This window comes from Rhopalosiphum padi, chromosome 3 (genome assembly GCF_020882245.1).
Source record: "Rhopalosiphum padi isolate XX-2018 chromosome 3, ASM2088224v1, whole genome shotgun sequence".
Classification (NCBI taxonomy): Eukaryota; Metazoa; Arthropoda; class Insecta; order Hemiptera; family Aphididae; genus Rhopalosiphum; species Rhopalosiphum padi.
The window spans coordinates 49,027,024-49,048,423 of NC_083599.1; positions in this window are offsets into that span (position 1 = coordinate 49,027,024).

Here is a 21,400-nt window from a genome sequence, read left to right on the forward strand (position 1 = left end):
TAAAAAAGCCCCCTTTGCGGGAAAATATAGATAATACAATATTGTTACCTATATAAATACAAGAATGATCTAGCTGTAGGTATAGGATTGTCGATTGACTATTATATCAAAACTAACGGTTAATGAAACTAAATATGTTTTGCTGAACATACATTTCTGATGTTATACGCGTTTGTCATGACAAAGACTATTCTTTTCAAATTGTTTTTACATGGAATTGTAACTTATTGGGTTGTTAATACATTTAGAAACCAGGAATTTTGCACTCTCGTAGAATGAGCTTTCCCAAATTGTTTTATTACGATTAATATTTCCTACTTTATTTTCCAATGTAAGTATAATAATAAGCAATATAACCAAATAATTGATATGACATTGGCACACAAGACAAGTGATTATTTTATTTGTACGTACATTTATTTATTTATTTATTTTTACAAAATATGTGTCGGAGGGTGAAATTATGATAGTGAAAATCCTCAACTGATTTATTAGTATGGTAGGTAGATATATATCTATACATAGATTAATACATAATATCTATGTAGATATATATATAAACATCATATAGTTGTACACAGGGTTGAAGCCCTACTAGAATTGTTATCTTATGACTTATACCACCGCATATATACGTGGAAAACGATTTCATGTAACTTGATCGTTATATACCTACAGCGTGATTCAAAGTATGCACACCCCAACAATATAAAATTAAATTATTTAGATTTTTATACCATCTAAGGAATTTCGTGTAGTATACAATAAATTATTTTTTCTAAATGAGAATTTATTTTTTTAATATAAATTATTAAATAGTGGCGTAGCCAAGGAGGGTAGGTCTAAAGAGGCTATAGGCTCTCCCCCCCCCCCCCATTAGTCGTATTTTTTATATTGTTTTAAAATATTTAAATTTAAATATGGAAATGGTTTTACAAATTTTAATTATTTAAAATATTAAATACGGCAAATCAACATTAATATGTTATTAGTATTTTTGTTTTTTTTTTGTTGTTTTTGATTTTCAATAACTCAAGTTAAAAGTATTTAGCCCCCCCCCCCCCATAAAACAATCCTAGCTACTTTTCTGTATGAAGCATGTGATATTTTTTTAAATGTTTATGTATCTAAAACACAATTCAAATTAAAAGTTTGTCTTGAGTTATTATTAAAATGTATATACTATGTACCTATAATAAGGGTACAATAAGGGTCTTTAAAAATGGTTTTACAAAAATATAAAATATATATATATAATGTTGGATCTAGTGTTTAGTATTTACTAAACTTGAACAATTAGACAAATTATAAAGTTTTGATTGATTAATAAAAATTATCAAAATCTTAACATTTTCATAAAGGTCCCCATATCTCCTTAATTCATTATCGTGATTTATAGACCTATTATCTTTACACACACAAAAATAAATAACTAAAAAACTACGAGTTTGAAATTTTAATTTTGTTTTTGATATATGTATATTATATACATATTAACATTTTTGAACAAGTCATCTGGTTAACAATTTTTAGAAAAAGTTTGATTCTTATTTGAAAAAAAGTTGGTGTCACTACAAGACGATCTTTATGGTATAAAAATTTTAAACATTATCATAAATTCATTATTGAAAAAAAGGAGGATGAGTATACTATTAGTGAATTATTATCCTGTAAGAATAATTTCTGGTGAAAATAACAGCCATAATTTTATATTATAGGTATATTGGTACACGGTAGTCGGAAAAAACAAAACTCGAATCTACTGCAGTTCACATTGTGTACACTGTGTACATATTCACACATATAGCATATACACTTCATATATTTTTATTTTAAGGGGCGACACCTACCTACTATTCTATTACAATATGCAGGGATTGTATTATTATGATAAGTGTTGTAATCCGAAACGGTTATGTCAAACACGCTGTGTATATAGGTATAATAAATGTGTGCAAATTTTTTTGCGTTTTTTGAATAATTTTAGTAGGGATAACTCTTCTCGATTTACTGTAGGTATGTACCTACACTGTACAGGGTGATTCACTGAGTAATTTATTGGATTTTTTTTTAAAATAGATGTTGATGTTTCTATTTTAAAAGTCAGTTTTCGAGACCTGAGACATTACGCACTAAATATAAAAGATATTATACTTATACAGATATCTAACATAAAATAATATACTTAAATACTTAATATTTATTTTTTTATATTTATGAAAAAATTTAAACAAGAAATTCGATTAAATAAGAGCGATAAGTGTTGTTTTTTTAATTGATTTAAAATTTATAGTAGGTAAACTATATTAATCTGTATGATTATTGATTAGTTACTTCATAATTTGAAATAGTTTTCTGAATTTTCTAAATAATAACTAATAAAAACATGACCCAACAAATATTAAATAATAAATTTACATCTATTTATTGTATGTAAGTATAACCATTAATTATATCGTCTATATCCAAGTGTCCGATGTATTATTAAGGAATAATATCGGTCCCTCGGTATAAAAAGTTTAAGATATTTTAACATTTAACAAAAAAATTATCTCTAATCAATTAAATAGAAAAAAGGTGATTCTCATTTGAAAAATGAAAAACCAAATAGTTTCTTAATATTTTTTATTACCAAAATTAAAAAGTTAATAAATAAATGTAATACTCTTTTAGTAGGTACATAAATGTTTGTTTTATGGATACGATATACCCGTGTAAAAATGTTTTTAAGGTGAAATATGAAATAAACAAAACTTTTTAAATAGTTGTAAAAATGAATAATAAATACTTGAGTCACCCCCGTGACCTGCAGGCTTGTCTCTTTCTGTAAGATTATAGCCTTACCTGTCAAAGGTTTTAAGCATATTTTAAAATCAAATTTTGATTAATTTAATTATTAAAGAAAAACGGGAGTGAACATGTTTGATTAATCACTTTGTATACAGTCATACAGGTTATTTATTGATTAAAGTTAAAGTTGTTTTAGCTTAAAATACATGTTTTATGTTTTTATGTTACACATTTTACTTTGAAATCAATAATGATTACTATAATATTTGTAAATAAATCCAAAAATGTAATTAGGAATGATGAGAATTCCTTGTACATATGAAAATATGTAGAATTTTTAGATTTTTATTTATTCAATTTAAAGTCGTCGTTTATTTTTTAAGTTATTTATTTTGGATATTTTTTGCTGCAGTCTTCTGCAGTGTTATACTGTAACAGTTGGTTTTTACAATACAAAATGTTTGTTTTTATTGTATCAATATATATATTATTTAATATACATATTTTCATGCGGCCGTGGTAATGCATCGTCGACTTTGTTGCAGCTGCGCTGTCCCTTTATACAATTCTATAAATATCCAAATATTCTACATAGACTTTAGATGTTTAGTAGAGTAATAGTGTTCGTGTGTCGTCAACTGCAGGCAAAAAATAGAAACATTTTTAAATCGTTTTAGCAAACATTATTTGTTTATTTAAAATCTGTAAAATTTGTTTAGTTTCTAAAAACATAGGTAAAACATATTATAGGCACCTGCAATTATTCGTACACAATGCGTATGATCGTGAACTATATTGACAATATTCAATTTAATTAAAAAAATCTCAATAAATGTTATACCTACCGATATCAAAAAACTTACTAAGTAAAGTAGTTTATTAATTTTATGAAATAAAAAAAAAATGTTTCATGTTATGAAATATGAATGATTATGTTTGCTCGAATAAGGATGGTTGTAGCCGCAGGATTGTTATGTTTAAAACATTTTTAATAAAAAACGTGTGTTTAAAATAATATTTTTGGTAAATTTTAAACTAAAATAATCTATAGATTTTTTCTACTCTAAAGGATAATTTTTTTTTAAAGACCTTATTATTTTGTTGAAAATCAACAATTTTAACGATTTCAAAATTAAAAACAATGGCATCCAAAAAAATTGGGCCAATTGTTGTAGATAAAACTCCAAAACTGAAAATAAGCATGACCCCTTGGCCCCCTCCCATATTTAGATTACATCATCATCCTCAGCGTCAAAAACTACACAAGTAAGAATAGAAAATAATAAGTTTTACAAAAAGGTATCCCATAAGGAAGACATAATCTATACCTAATATAGATAATATATATAGATTTTATATAGTATATATATGTAAAAATAATAATAATAACACAATTACATGATGACTGATGAGTGATAGAGGGATGCTAATGGCAGACTATTATTATTTTTAGGGATTTATTAAAAGGTATTTTTTATATGTGTTTTAAACATATAAAAAAAACATTTTTAAAAAACGTGTTTTTTTTTCAATCCTGGTTGTAGGAATTAACGCTTTCAATAAAAAAAAATTTGATCTTTTTCGTATTTCTTGACAAAAAAATTAATTAAATTATTTTTAAAATACTACGATTATATAGTTCTAAACATTTCAAAAAAAAAAATTACTCAAATGCATGATTTTAACCACTATTACAGACATTAATGTTTTTTATACCACTCCTAATCGTACGTGTCTCATTGGAGTATCCACGGACTAAGATTATTATTGGCATTTCGAATTAACAATATTATTTTAAATAGGTTCAAACACTATACTGTTACCGAATCATTATAATTATATATATCATAAATATTAAATAGTAATAATATAACTATATGTGTTAACTATATGTGTTATGTCTACTTATACAGTTTTATTGTAACTAGCAAAATAAAAAAATTCTAAAAAAACATTTCTTAAATTATTTGTAAGAATTGTATTTAAAGTTTTAACATATTTTTTGCATAATTAAAAATGCTCTGTTCCAACTTTCTATAAGTAAGTGAAATATACCTGCGTATGCTACGTAGTGCTTTATAGAATCTTTTCACACGAAGTAAACTTTATCCAATTATCAATAAGCATAACCTACTTTATATAAAGAAACTACGCGGCTAAAATGTCCAGTAAATAGTAATGACTAATGAGTTATTACTAATGACTATAATGGACCTAATGGATACTAAACCACTCCTATCGGATTTATGTGTTATTTAAATATTCATATATTTCCATATTTATTGTATTTTACACATTATAATATTGTTATTAAAATAATTTAATGATTACAAATGTATTTGATTAACCGAAAACTTTTTACTTATTTTCAGGTGGTTCTGTAATAATACCATTTTTTTTTTTTTTAATATTTACATTTTGTTTTGCAATTATAATAATAATATGTAATAAAATATTTTTTAATTACTACAGAGAGTTAAATTATCTTCTATTATCGTTTTTTTTAAGGTGACATAACATATTTACCGAAAATAATTGTTCATGATATAGCTAACTAAATACTAAATAATACTGTAGGTACTTATTACTGTAAATCGTAATGTACCGTAAATTATTTGCTTAATTATTGTAAGACTTATTTTACATTTTTAAATAGTTATTAATTATTATACATCATATATGTAGGTGCATTATGTAAACATTTTAAAACAGTTTCTTTTTTCGTAATATTTCATTCATTCAAGTGTAGTGTAATATGATTTATATTGAATGAAAGCAATAATAATGTACTAATATACATAAGTTTAAAATTATTCACTTAATCTATATTAGGTATACATTACACTGTTAAAGAGATCAGCTTAAAAACAGTAATAGAATGTAGTAAACTAATATTCTACTTAATAACTATAACTAGTAGACAGCAGTAATTAAAATTATCTAAATGATTAAAATTTAAAAAAAAGCAATTGGATGTTTTTGTCATGTTGGTGGGCGGTGTCCTACAATGGTGGATATAATATAATAAAGGGACCATTGAAGTATTATCAGATATCACATTCGAAGAATAAATCTAAATAATGCTCAGTTTTAAATTTAAAATTTTAACGTAATGAAAACGGCGTTTGATGTTAATTAAATATAATTCAGATTTAATACCTAAGCTACTTAATACTATCATATCCTTGGAATCTTGGATAAACATTTATAGACCATTCCTAAAATTACGAATCTTAAATGTTTAAATAAATATTTTAATGAATAAAAATATTTTACCGTTAATGATACATTAATCTAATAAAAATATATATTTATACCTTATTATATCCAATTGTAACTAGAAATTAAATAAAATCTTTCTGTAAATACCGTAACACAGTAAAAATAGATTCATAATTCCATAGTATAAATACATAAATATCTTAAAAAAAAATCAAAAATTTCATTGTTTATGCCTTATAAGTTATAGTAAGGTTCATTACAATAATAAAATGTACCTACCTACGTAAGAGTTTCAAATTTCAACGAATAATGTTTTTAAGTCATAACAAACTAATTAACATCATTATTTATGTTTAAATAAGTAGTTTCGACTAAATTTAAACTTAAAATGCGTATAAAAAATAATTACCTTTATTTTTATATTTTATGGTTTCACTATGAATTACTTATAAGGAATCTTGTATTAAATTTTCATAACTTAGATATAAAAAAAAAAGTTTTTATGAATATCTAACTACAAAATAGTTTACAATTTCTTGCGTTTTTGTTAAAGTTCTAACTTTAAATGCATATAAAAAGTTTGCCTTTAAACAGGTCAAAATTAATAAATCTGAGTCATTTTTTTTATTAAATTTATTATATTGAGGAAAACAAAAAAAAAAATAGGAAAAACGAAAATTTTTACGCTAAACAGATTTTGTCTAAATTAAATTCTTTATTTTGTTATAATAACTTAAGTATTTACATTATAGTTTTCTATGTATGATATAATTTTCAAAATACTTTCATTTTTTATTTAGATATTTGTGAGCAATTAATATTTTCGATTTTTTTTGTAATTTCAATAAAAAACTTGTAAATAGGTAAAAATACTTAAGACAAGGTTCCTTGTAAGAGGTTCATTTTCCAATTAAAAAATATCGAAAATGTATTATCATAATATTTTTTTATAAGTATTTAAATTTATAATTTTGACAAAATTCATGAAAATCTTGAAAAATATAAGTTATTTTTTAAATGAAAATTCATGAAAATGTCTTTGTTTACAAAATATGTTTCAAGATTTGAAAAGGTTCTTTATACATTTTTCAACTCACATAATAAAACAAACTTACATTTTTACAAAAGCCAAATTAATTTTTTAAAGTCAACATTTTTGAACATTTAATACAAGATTTCATATAAGTTGCAAACATTTTTTCTATACACATTTTAAATTATTGTCAAATTTCAAAAATTTGCAAGCTATTTTATATTTAGAAATTCATAAAAGCTTTTCTTTTTATAACTATTTACGTTTTAAAAGTTGATACACGATCCCTCATAGTTCATACTGAAACAATAAAATCTAAAAAATAAATAAATGCAATTATTTAACCCTTTAGCAAGAGGCCCAATTATGAACCAAATCAACACTGGTTTACCTTTTCAAAATATATAAATTGACTAAGTACGTATATCTGTATGTATAGTCGTAAAGACTACCTCAATAATAGTTGTTAGTTTTTATGCTTGTGAAAATATTTAAAATAATGAGAGGTCACTTGATTTTATCAAAGGCAAAAAATCCTCGTTAAAATTTATCGAGCTTACTTCTCTAGTTGTATGCAAATAATAAATGTACAAGTGACCTGTAACTGTTTAAAACAGTTAAAATTTAATTAATTTTTTGCATGAGTACATTAATCGTTCAATTATAGGTATAGGTGTTAAATAATTTAAGTTATTGTCTGTAGAATTTGAAATTATTTCGATAAATCATTACCTTAGTGTTAAAAATGAATTGTACATGCTGCGCTCTAGCTTAAATCATTATCTCAATATAGTGATACGTTTTATTTTAATTAATTGTGTTTTAAATTTGTTTATAATTAGGCTTATTTTTTCTTTTGCGTTGCAATGTTGTTACGAAATTACAACAATATAATCATTATTGATATGATGAATATGCCTCAGACGGGATCGGCTGGGATTCGTTACGTGGTCCAGACATCCAGATGTTGATATGTCTCGTTTTTAACATAATATCAAGCATTAAGCATTAATTAAATCTAACATTATATAATAAACAGCAACAATTTAAATGTCGTTCCCTTTCTATACTATTGTATTTCGTATACGTATTACTATGATGTATAAAATATGTACCACTGGCAATGCAGTGTATCTGTTTAATTTTATATATAAGTATACGACTATATGCGACTATTATATCCAAAATGTACCAACTTAAGTTAGTAACAGATGTTTTTTATTTGTAATAACAGTGCGTGTATTCAGGGATGGATATAGCTAAATAGAGGCCCTTAAATGAAATATATTATAGCACCCCAAATAAATAAACAATACATTTTTTTATTATTAAATAATTCTTCAATTTTTAAATTTGTAAAAAAAATTAACATCATTTTCTAAATAATAATAATAACTGCGTAGTCTCAGTAGAGATTATAGTGTACTTTTAACTTTTCAAGGTGTAAAGTGGATGTGCTTTCAGCTTTCAACTATACTACGCCTAAACATAATAATGATGGTTGATAGTACTGATGGTTGTTTTTGACGTAGAATTTTCGATCACGGGTCGCACAAAACCCTTATAATTCTGTAACGACTAGTGAATAGAACACTGCTCATTAATTACATATACTATAAGCAAAACGTAATTGCTCATATTATTACATACGTTAGTTAAATAATAAATGAAATACAAAAATACTAGTATTTTTTTTAGAACAATTTAATTTTAAATAGAAAAAAAAAGTTTTTAAAAAAAAGGTAAAATTTAGTAGGTTCCCAAGCGACCAAGTAGGTATCGTGACAAATCCTTAATTTTAAGTAGTCTTGCGTGATAATAAGAGTTAAATAATAAATATATCAAAATAAGTAGTATACTTTTTGGCTATTATATAGATAGTAAGTAATCATAAATTACGAAATATTTTACAAAAATTACATTTTGAAATAATATAAAAATATAATTATATCAGTTGTTAGTTATAAGTTATAACTATAAAATAAACATACCATGTATACCTAGTAATTAAATGTGTATGTAAATTGCACAATATTTTCAATATAGGTATTGCAGGGCAAAGTAATACCTATATTATTAAATATTTTAAATAACAAGATGTTTTTTAAAACAAAAATATTGCATGTCCCCATTATATTATAATTTACGGTTTTATTTTTTATATTTACAAAAATTATAAATAAGTAGATATAGGTACATCATTTTTTCGTAATATGGTTGTGACCATATTACCAGACATCTATAGTTTATAGTTGTATAATATTTTATTAATATCTAATTTAGTAGATCATAACTTCAAAAACCAATCTAAATATGTTCAAAACAATGAGTTACAAATATTATGATCTTTAATTTACGATGGTTTTTCTAAATGTGAAAATAACTTCTCACATACAATACTTGGTGACTGATGTCTTGGTACTTTCGAAATGAATGTAAAAATGTTGACATTTGATGTTATAAATTAAATAGGATTTCAACCAAAGAAATAACGACCAAATTAACCATAATCACACGTAGACTAAACCTAGGTGCGTTTAGAAATGCTTTTAATGATATTTAAATGACATAAATCGTTAAAATTAAAACGGGTGAATAGCATGAACAGTTTTTAATATTCAAAGATAAATAATGGTAATGATGTCTAATGTCCAATGGGCTAATGGAATATTTGCTTTGAGTATTGTAATCCACTATAGTAATTACGCGTTTTCTAATCCATGGATAATATTATACAATAATAATATAAAGTAATCAATCATACTATAGAATCATTATACGCGAATAATTATTATTTGCGTATACGCTTGCAACTACACGGTATTACGGTACCTACATTGTATTATGTCGGTAAGCACCGTTAGTTATTACTTATGAGCTCACAATCTACAAATTTATAATATTTATAATTTTTTTGGACGATAAAAAACCTTAAAAGTAGATGTGTGACCCCAATCTAACAAGTGAAAAACCAATTTATTTATTGGTATGCTTCGAATCCTATTTTCTACGTAGCATGTTTAATAAAAGGGCACTGGAGGACTGTAGCCTGTAATAAGTTTAATACCACGGATAACATGTAAAAAATATTGAAAATATCTAAGTAATTGGAGGAATTTTTTATGTAGGTGTTATGAAAATATATGACTATATATACTATACTACATTATTACATAATAATATAAAGCTTGTCAACCCAGAAATAAATTTGCGAAAAATAAGTTATTGACACGTCGTACACGGTACACTTGCAGGTTATTGCAGACAGTATACGGCATGTATTCATATTATATAGTGGCTGATTGGAACATAATAATATATATGTATATAATATATTATACGGTTTCTGTATCATATTGAAATATCAATATAATAATATATACTCATATCGTATGCGTGCTGTGTTTTTTATATTTTATAATATATACGATTGAATAAATAATAATAATAAAAAGAATATGGAGAGAGACACTTATATGTGCAGCCACCTGCAGCATTTATGCGCTATCCCCATCATTCTATATTGTATATTGCTATCATTGTTCCAATATTCTAATAACTAATTCATTCGATTTCTTAAAAATTTTAAACATACGAGTATTATTATGTATATGTAACCATTATATTTTATTTTTACAATTTAACAAATTTTACTCCCAAAAAAGTTATCGGTAAGTACCTCTACAGTTTACCTGATTTATAATTAGTATGATTATTATATATTTTTATTCTATAAGACCATAACAACTTAATAAACTAACAATAATTATAATTAAAAATCGTGCAGATTATACATGCAGTAGATAACTAATTATTAATTTCCCTAGCTATATAAGTATTATATACGCGTCAATACTTAACAAAAAAAACTAATTATATTAAAGTGATCCGTAGAAAATATATAGAATAAAGCGGATTGTGAGATTAGGACGTCGAGGTAAAAACGAAAAAAAACCTATACCATAATATAACCATAATAACGTCAAATGTATTGGCCATTGGGGATATGTACCTATAAGCTCCAATTTCGATTTTCGATCCTTGTGCACCGTTTTATATGTAACCATTTAACAATTATTTACCATAAATAATAAATTATGTGATATGTAAGTGTAGAACAGTGGGACATCAATAAACAGACGACTCTACTAATACAAGTAAAGACTGCAGAGTGTAGTGAATATCAGTATTGGTTATACTATCAATATATACGTCACTCTGTAAGTTCAACTCAAGTCCCTTAGAGATACTTGATTTAAAATCATCTACTAACCTAAGTACTCCCCCCCGTCCAAAAAAATAAATTGGCAATGAAAAAATAATATGTTCTTTAAAGAATTAGATATTATATCAGTAACGTGCACCCAGGCTCGTATTTTGGGTACTGGGTACACCTTCAAATTTTTTAAATGTGATCCTGCAAACTTTGTAACATTACCTATACTGCAGATTTCTATTATGATAATTAATAATTATTATAAACATTATTATTATATTAATATATAATACCGTCATTAAATAAAATACTAAAATTTAAATTTAAAAATTATATACTGTATAATAATAGTATTTAGTATAGTATGCAATAATATGCATTATATAGTATAGTATATTAGACAATTAGGCTATATAATAAATACATGTATGAAATAAATTATTATTTAAATTGAAAATATTAATAAACAAATAATACTGCAGTTAAATGATAATAATTCTTTAAGTATTTTGAATTTTGATTACTTATATATTATTTAGGTTTCATTAGACATTTAAAGTAATATATAATACATGCATTTTAAAACATATTATTTATAATTTTTGTACCAACTAAAAAAAGCGTATGAACGACTACTCGAAATAAGTTTTGGCTGATAATTGATTACGCAATGAATCCCTTACCTCCACGGAAATGTATACAGGTAGGATGAACAATCCCTTTGGTCACCTTTCATCTGTTTTTTTATCCTTGTAAACGTTGTCGTCAAATTTCCGTAGATATGTTCCTACAATACAGCAATAGCTTAGTTTTAAATAACAGTATGATTTTAAAGTAAGCAACACAACGTTCAATGTTTATAATATTATGTTGTTAATGCTCATTAAACCTTAAACCATTCTTGTTTATATGCATCTAAAATAATACGGGTCTTTAAAATATACACACTTCTTAAATAGTATGATAGGTAATAGAAGTGTGTATGTTTTAAAGACCCATATTATAAAAATAAAAATAAAACACTGTAGATACAATAAGTTTAAATCTAAATAACATATATAGCGATAATTTATTTGAAATCATAACGACTTAACAGCTAATGATGCACAATAATGAAAACCAAAATAATAATAATCGTATTTATCATTATTTTCAACACTATATCATAAATAAAAAGACAATCATAAGACCTTAAAAACACCTAAATATTTTAAGCAAGTAATAGATATTTTATTATAATTTGGCGTTTTAAATTTTCGCTAAAGATATCAATTTGCATTAAGCAGTTTATATGAGTTTTTCTTTTATCATGGAATGGAACTTAATAATTTGACTTTTAAATATTATTTAATTATTTAATTTAATATTAAACATTTTATTTATCTGTTGAAAGAACTTAATGCGAATAAACGATTCCATATAAAAACGTGGCTTGTGTCACAAATAATACGACTATAATGAATATACGAGAGTGCATATTTTATAATATTAAAATATAAATGTTTAGACAGTTACGTACTAGATAATATATATACAATACTTAAATTCTGATTCTAATATTAAACGTTAAACGCTATTCGTAATAGTTAACTATAATTATAATAATATCTATTTTGAAAATTTTGTTCTAGTTCTTGGATAAAAATCAACACACAGACATTATAGATCATACTAAAGTTCATACATTTTACGACTAACTGTTGACTGAATGCATTTCACGCAGAATATGATTATACAATTATTTATAAATTTTAATCGTACAATACGTATTTAATACTTTAAAGTATTGATTTTAAGTATTGATACTTTCGGGATTGAGCGTTTTCGATATAGGTTATAGGTACCTATCTGGCTATCCGTAAACATTTTAATATTATTAATTTATAATAATTCAATATAAAAATATAACTATAAAAATAACGATTATTTTGTTTTTTGATTTACACACGTAACTAGTAAAAAATATGATTGAGTCGCAATAATTAATTATTTGTATTAATATAAATAAGTTAATATACTAATTCTACAAAAAGTAAGTAAATTTTAATATTGACATATTATTGCTTTAATTTAGTATATTAATATAGTAAATTAAATTTAAATTAAATATTTTTATTAATAAAATAAAATAAGTATTAACATTTAGTATTTCATACTTATACATATGTTATTTACTTCTTCATACTGTGCTTGTTCCAAAAACGATTTTATTAGATAGCAAGTCATGATGGAATTCTCATGTTTAAATGGATAACATATAATGTTTATGTCACATATATAGGTAACGTATGCACTCGTATATATATATCGTATGTACACAATAATATTATATTTTAGGTGTATTGTATTACAGGTGTATAACATCTTTATTTCCATTAAAGGATTTAAAATATTGAATTCCGATGTTTGATATTAATTCACTATCAGTATTCAGTAAGATTTTAACTACTGATTTTTCCATTATTGTTTTTCTTATAAAATCTTGTAATTTATTAACATTTATTCAGTCTGCAAATAATTATTTTAGTTAAGGCTAAGTAATATAAGATTCTATACATTTAGTAATGTTTAGTGCAAAAACAGGTACGAGAACATAAGTGACGATAACTAAACAAAACGATAATTTATAGCATTGAAATAGTGTTATAAGTAATTTGCTTCGTATTTCTTAAATAATTTGACCATAAAAAAGTATTTTTCCTCGAGTAAGTAAGTACCTATTCATATTTTTGATTGTTCACAAAACACGTAAATTCCTTAGATTTTATTTAATTTATTTCACGCGTAAAAAAAAGCATTTGTAAACCCTACATTCCTACAACTGACTTTTATCGTTGATTTTTTCATCATTTAACCATTATGAAAAACAGTATTATACTATATTTTCTTCTATATACTATAACTATTAACTAATATAACTTATAAGAATTAAAAAGTTATATTCTTAAAATTTTTAATAAAAATACTGTTTTTTCTAAGTCTATCGTAAATCTTTTAGTAAGCTCTATTTTAAAACAACTTAAAACACAAATCGCATAATTGAGATAGTTTACGTATATATCTATTGATTTTTAAATTTTAATAATAATAAAAACCATATTATAATTTATTTCTTACGTTCTTATTTTTATAATATTATAAAGATAATTATTTATTGACAATAAAATATATGTGATAATAAATAATTTAATGTCAAAACCAGTTTTTAATTATGTTACCATACATATTAGATTTCGAATGAAGCTATGAGGAATGTGTTTGTTTTACAATGAGGTTTTTTTCTTTATTTGTATTTTCTTTTTCTGCGAATGTTTTTTTTTTCGAATAGAAGGAGTGCCTGAAAAGTTTCACATGGCACTTTTATAGATCAGAAACCGTATTTCAAGAACTTTCAATAGTCAATTTCTGGATTTTATGCATAATATAGAGCATTAAAGTCATGTAGCCATTAAGCCACCTACTATATACTATACTTAATTAGGCACATGTCTTGGCTGTATAGCTCACAAGCTTAAAATATTACCCTTAGCTCTTTCAAAGGTGAATCAGCTCAGATATATGGTGGATATCTGCTGTCATTCTCAATAAAGTATTATATAAAATATGATCATAAAACGCTGTTAAGTTTTAATAGCTATTCGCTATTGTTAAAAATAGTTTGTGAAATGCATAAAAAATATCAGTAAAAAGTAAATATCCAATCCAGAAAAGTTTAATTTTAATTAATATAAAATTTCAGATTAATTTTTGTCGTACTCAATTTTAAATCCCAATTTTCCAATTTGTCCAATTAGAATTACGGACTTTATTTGTCACTGAATATCCCGATGTCCTACAGTATTATAATTTATAAATATTAAATATATTTCTATTTTTTGTCAAAATGTTGGATATTTTAGAATGAGTTCGAGTAGTTGAAGTTTATTGTCTTACCATATAAATCGCCAAAACAAATTATCTAGCTCCGTTTGCCATTATTCACTGTTGTACAATTAATAATTATTATACATTTATACACAATGCAGTGCACTGTACTTGTTTGACTTAATTTATAATAAAGTTGGATAATAACAATAAGCAATAAGCTATTAATAATTATGCAGCTATTATAGTTATCACGAATCCTATTCGATTTAAGTTTATACTGTTTATACTGTATAGTTCTCTTAAATGATAATCGACTGTCATCGTAGTTGTTATGAAAAAAATACGATGCAATAAAACTAAATTTCAACTAAATTCGACCACTGTTGTTTTTGAAATATAAAATACACTATACATGTTTGAAAATTTAAAAAGTGTCATATTTTAAACTGAAACGTATTTATTTACTTTCGCAAAATCAATGTATAAAACTATAAAAGCGCATGTATTAACTTTGCGCTTTTGACAATCGTGGATAATTAATCACATCCGTAGGGGGCTTAACATTATTGTCTTATCCATTAGCGTAAACACACATTTTTGGACGCTTCTACCTACTAGTTAGCCTATGGCTTTTGAGCTATCAAACAAAATAGACAATTTTCGCTATTGAGTATCTCCACAGAAGTAGAAATATATGCAGCTAACTGGAGTTACAGATGCAAAATCCCCGTGGGTCACACTTTTGACTAATATACTGTAACTCAAGGTTTATGAGCTAATCGCACCGCACTACTGCCCGCAGTGATAGTTGATGAGTGATCACTGTTGCGAAAACATTGGAGAAGTTTTAACTATGGTACAGGTTTTTAGATTTATTTATTGCATTCAAATTGAACACATAAAATTCACAACATTTCACCATATTTGAATTGAGACGAACGGAGCGAAACGTGTGCCGAACGTCCCTGCAGTATCTGCAGTGGTTATTGTCTGAAGTTTATTTTATTTTTATCTCGCATTTATCTCTATCTCTCACTCATTAGTGTATGTAAATTATTTACTGCGCAGCATAATCATAATACTCTACATTGCAACTATTTAAAAAATTATGACTAAAAACGACCAAAATATTTAATAGGCGTGACACGGTATTTATCAATATGTATACGTGAAATTTGTATTTGTATTTTTTGATTTTTCACATGACCATCACGGAGGCACGGATCAACTGCTATAGATAATAATTAAAAAAGACCAGACCCGGTTTGTGATATGTTTGTATCTACTAAAACACCAACACTGATACAACACTATAAGCATATTTATTTTATTTTGAAACGAAATTTTGTTTTTTAGATATTTTTAATTTATTCAAAACTAATATTGCACAGATTTCACAATACTTCACACACCGAGCCCGCTGTATATTATTCTGTATAATATAGAACACAATTTTTTTCACTTTATTGTATTATTATGAAACCGTGGAATAATTATTGTTCTATATGCCTTGAAATAAAAATGTTCGCAAATCACAGATATATCGTAACACGTAATTATAAATATTAAAGCAATATAATATTATAATCTCCTGCAGTGTTTCTACATTTTAATGCGGAATATAACTATATTATATAGATGGTGCTCATCTGTTTTTATATTATATTTCAAGAATAATACGCAATACTATATCTGTAATCATTTGTTTTATTATAAATTCTATAATATTGTAAAGTCAATTCTGCACTAGGTATCTGGAAACTAATTGCAACGTGAAATGATGAATTTACTTACTTGAAGTTAGTAAACTATAATTTTAGTGATAACGATACTTTAACTTGTTGTGCTTTCCTTCGGTTGGATACTTGTGGATAGCAATTTAAATAAAAAACAAAAGATAATTTAGTATATTTCTACATCACGAAAATATTTTATGATGATATTATACTTACTTATTTTTAATCTATATTTTTTGGTTTCATATCGTGTTGTTTTAATTACATTTTGGTTCCAATCGATAGCCATACTCAGTCTACTTTAACATAATTTTTTTTACAAAATAATAAATCAATATTTTTGAGAAATCTGTACCTATATTATCATCATAATATATAAATTGATTAATTAATGTGATAATAATCTTATTATCTTAATTATAACCTTATTTTTATTACATTACCTCTTTCCCTATACTATATTTGAATATAATAAGTATATTAGATAGAAATAAAGTACATAAACAATATTGCCATTGTGGTGTACCTAAGTAAAAATAACAATTCATTAAGCAAATAATTTAAATAATAAAATAATTTGTATTGGTGCATCAGTTAAATCAACAGCCAATACATAATTGTGGGATGAAAATTAAAAGTCTATGTAAAAATAAATATATAGTGAAATGAAAATAATAAAAACTGGCTTACGTACACAATAAATGTATGTACAATGTACATTAATATTAAAATTAAATACATATTTATCATATACCTATACGTTATACGGCTAATGGCTATACAATAAAAAAGTAAATAATTAAATCTTTATAGTATCATTTAAAGTATGAACAACCATACGGGTGTATTGTGTATATAAACTCTCCATTTTTATTTTATTATTAATGATTTTATTTAAAACAAAATATACGTTAATATCTATGGGATTTTGGATTTTTATAAACTTGCAAAATAATTTAGGAAAACATTCTAAAATATGAAACATACATTTTGGATATCAGTCATACTATTAATTATTATGTAATATAATACAAATTTATATCGAATCAATTTTTAAATAAACAGTTTCTTAAAAAATACGCAAAAACACGAAGATTTAAGCCCTGCACCCCTGGTTATGAATATTGAGATATAAAAATCACTGTGGATAAATACCCGAGATGGTTACACAAATCAAGAGAGGTTAGTGAATGGAGCAAAAGTAACAGTTTTCCCTTATATAATAATCCATTATAATACTAGGTATACTATAAATTGTTTTAAAATATGTTATATTTATAATTACATCAAATGATCTATTTGACGTGCTCGTTTTCTTTAAATCGTTAAAAAACATCATTTTTCCAAAAATATATTTTTATAAATATTTTATTGCTATTAAAAACTAATAAAAATAGTTAAAATATAATTTTTTTTCTTCCAAAAATGTTGTTTTTATGACTGAAAATTATGTAACAAACAGAAATATTTTTTTATAAAATACCTGTTAAAATTATTACATAGTAGACTACTGTGAATATTTTATTTATAGTATATATGAGCTTAGTGAGTTGGTAAAATTCACAATCCTTTCAATATGACACTGCGTGGCGATAAATGTGGTAATTAAATTATGCAATTAATACATTTTTTTTCTCTGAATTGTAGATATTTTAAAAAATAATAATTTATCACGTTCATCGACTCCTTAAAACCCATCATTTTCATTAAATAGAAAATAGACTACACAAAAAAATTGTAATACTGGTCATTGTTTGATATTAATTGTTTCAGATTGAAACAATCCTTCCTTTAAAATAACGCATTACATATTACACTTAAACATATGTGTTCGAGTAATTGCATACACCTACGCCTTAACACTATAGTCACTTAATAATATATAATATTATTAACATCAGACTGAACAGTAAGAACATTTTTTGATTTATTTAAAGACACTCCTTAGTCCTTTGCGAAGAAGGATTATATTTTCAAATGTTATAAATAGGCAAAATATATCTTAGTTGACTTTCAATTGGACACAATCGTATAGATGATGGCATGATACTATATTGTTAATATTGTTATGATGTGTAAAATGTAAATTGATCTCTATTATTTGTTTACGTCGTGGATTTAAATTTTACTTAATATTAAACTGATATATCACTATATACTATCAGGCACAATTAGATCGTCCAAAAGAGTTTTGGTTCACGTTAAATGTATTATAAACCTTAAGAAAATTAGATTATAAATCTATCCATACAAGCAACCACGCACGTTCATTGCCTATGTGTGAATTTTCAAGGCGTTATCTCTCGTTTAGTTTTATTTAAATATTTTTACATGTATCACGACAGGTTCATACCAACAAATATGGGTACCACTATTAGAATGCTATTGTACTCAAGCTCTCATTCCATGGAGTGTGGAAATGAATGAAATAATACGTAGGTAATATTATACTTTATATTATATGATATATCATGTATTATGTTACATAATATTTTGGTGATTTGAATAAAATACACCAACAGGCAACAGTACAGTGTATACAATATTGCTAATACATTTATTAAGGCAACAAAACTCAAAAGTAAGGCAAAGTACATTCGACTTCCGGAAATGTTTTTTTTGAAAAAAAAGTTTTTATTTTCATATTTTGCCTAGTCTTTTATATTTTTAGTATTTTCAACACCCCATGCAATTTTGAAAACTTTACACCTATGGACCTATGTACGCAAATAGCTTAATATTTTGATGGATTTGAGCTTCTTATTCTTTTCTAATTTTAACAAATAATAAGTGATACCACCCTTTCCCACACCAGAAACATATTCGTTAAAATAAAAAAATGATTGTTTTTTAAGTATTTTAGTAGTATCCAAGTATGATATGTTGTATATTTTTTTTAAACGGCGTTCATTTTTTATAAATATATTTATAATATTACCGTATGTATATTTTATTGAATATTATGTACCTCGTAATTGAAGAAAAAAAATAATATGTACCTATCGTATCTATAGGGTAGGTACCTATTAGGTCCTATTTAATGAAGACTTAATTTATAAAAGGAGCAAAACCCTCCTAACATAGTAACATCTATCCTTCACCTTTTGCACCTATGGTCTAATTATTATAAAATATTATTAAAATAAGTAAAAATTATTTATCATACACACATTTCTTTAGTTTAATATTTTCATTCTATTTTAGTTTTTAGATTTCTGTTATTAATTCACGACGATGTAGAGTACACCAATAATATTAACTAATAACGTTATAGGTAAATATATATCTATTCCATTATCTTCATAAACACTTAGGAGACTGGTTAAAAATAAAAGTGCTTCAATGTGTTATTTTTCAAGTGGCTTGTTTGGTTAGAAGACCGTATTGAGTAACAAGTAATTTCAAATTTTCAAAATATGTTCACCGTTAAATGTTAATCATTCGTTTACCATATCTATAGACAATATAGACCATTATAGACATTATTTTAGAAACACATTTAAGTACCTATCCAAATAACTATCGAATATTTTTATTTCATTTTTTACAGCCTCCAAATCTAAAATAAATTTGAGATTTTATAAGGTAGATACGAGTTTCGATTGAATATTATGAACTTTTATTTGTATACAGGATGATTCTTTTTCGAACAACACTCAAAAGAATATATATTTTCAAAACCGTTAATACATTTTAAAATAATATGTGTTGTTTGATAAAAGAATCACCCAGTTTAAGTAGTATTTACAATAGGTGAAAAAAATATATTATATTATTTTCTAAAACAAAAAACGAAAAAAAAACACCAATCATGACTCATGATAATATTATAGAATACGAATCATATGATTATACGATAATAATCGCTTCCGAGTTTAAGAACACACCCACCTAATCAAAACAACGACCTATATTCGCTGCATAAAAGAATGTCCGCCTTTTGTCTTTTCTCTTGTAACCATAATATTATAATAATTATAATTTATAATTCACACAAATAACGATGGTATGTGTAGTATGTACGGAAACACGTTGTTACATAATTTCATTTTTACATTCTAAGCAATATAAAAATATATTCATTTTCGTATAATTTTTATTCTAATTCTATATAAATTTTGTTATCATGCATGTACGGAATGTTTAATTTCCAATGCCGGTTGAAGTGTTAGAAAATAAAAGATTTTCCGTCCAGCGGACAGTAAAATATGCTTATTATACCGTCCAAAACAGGTTAATAAACGTACTGATACACTTTATTCAATATAGTGGTTCTCCAACTGTGCTCCAAGGGTAGAAACAGCATAAAATTATTTATTGTTAAAAATGTTGGAACCTACTTAAGAGAACGAGAACGTCGTACCTGCTTGTGTTTTCTCTGTTTTACTAACTAATAACATGGCAAACTTTACGTTCAAAAAAATCCACTTTACTATGTTATTTTCAATACAAGAGTGACCTATTATTAAATTTAAAGGTAAAATATTTATTCAGAGCACTGTGTATAATTTTTTTATATTTTAATTTTGTTTAAGA